Source organism: Euprymna scolopes, chromosome 5, assembly GCF_053919585.1.
Source record: "Euprymna scolopes isolate OS-2025 chromosome 5, ASM5391958v1, whole genome shotgun sequence".
NCBI classification, from domain to species: Eukaryota; Metazoa; Mollusca; class Cephalopoda; order Sepiida; family Sepiolidae; genus Euprymna; species Euprymna scolopes.
Genome location: NC_136486.1, coordinates 104207489 through 104208923, shown reverse-complemented (window position 1 = coordinate 104208923; position 1435 = coordinate 104207489).

Here is a 1435-nt window from a genome sequence, read left to right as displayed (position 1 = left end):
TCCAAACATTTATTAAAAGTAAGAACTGCGTTCGATTACTTTACCAAATTGATTCAACTTTTTTGGCTAATAAAGTAACATTCTTTTTTAGATAAATTACTAGATGAGGTGTAATACAGAAGTAGTGTGACACATTTAAAGATCAAGTCTAACGTAAACAAATTTTTGATGAGCCGCTCCATATAAGTTAACAAATTTACCGAATTTCCTTTACTAACGAGTACTATATTGTCCAATTGTCTACTGTACACTCTTTAAGCCTTATCCTCGAGTGGCCTCTTGGACTTGATAAGTGGTGATGTCTATGTAAAAACAAAAACAAAAAATTATAAGAAATAATAAGAATAAGAAAATATAAGAAATAATGGTAAACACACAGACATTACAAATGAATTTTAGAATAAAATATCTGATGTAATATTGAAGAGAATTTGATATTTGTATTCATATTTGTGTTTATATAAAAGGAATGGAAGGATTAATAATGAAGTAAGAGCTGAATGAATGGATGGAAGAAGAGGGGGGGGAATAGATGAGTAAAAATTAAGAAAAAGAGGGGGGGGGGAATAGATGAGTAAAAATTAAGAAAAAAAAAAAGAAGAACGTCACGACAAAAACGTAAAAAGATGTTGGTTGTTTTTGTATTACGGCATATCAACCCTTTTCAGGTTATTTAATGCCGAATCCAAAGATTCGGAAGAAGATTTTTTTAATAGAATATATTTGTTGTTTTCAAGTCGGTTTCTATTCAACCCATAGTTGGGACCCTAACAGGTACTACCACCCCGGGTCAGAGTGGACCTGGGAGCAATGGCAATTAAAGGGTGGCTTCACACTCCCCAAAGCCCGCAAGCTGGGGCCTCACCATTGGATATAGTTTAAGGTCATATCCAGGACCAGTAAAAAGAAGAAGAATGACAGAATGAAAAACGTAAAAGGAAAAAAGGAATGAGTAGTAGTAGTAGTAGTAGTAGTAGTAGTAGTAGTAGTAGTAAAAAGAGAAGAAGAAAGGGGGAAAAAGAAGAAAGTTTAGAATAGAAAACGTAAAAGGAGAATTCGAATGAAAAGAAGAAAAGAAAATGAAAGAGAAAAAGAAGAAAAAGATGATGCAGAAGAGTAACAAGATGATGGACGTAAAAGAAAGGAAAGGAATAATAATATGAAGAAGATGAAGAAGAGAAGGAGGAGAATGGCAAAACTTGGAAAGAACGAAAGAAAGAAAAGGGAGGGAAGAAAAAGGAAGAATAAAAGGTATAAAAATGCAGAAGAGAATAAAAGAAAAAAAAAGCCTTAACGAGAAGAAGAAGAAGAAGAAGAAGAAGACGGAGAAGAAGAGCGAGAAAAAGAAGAAAAAGAAAACAGAATACTGGAAGAGAAGAAATGTTTGGAGAAGGAAAAAAAGGAAAATAAATCAAAAGAAAAAAATGAAAAAGAT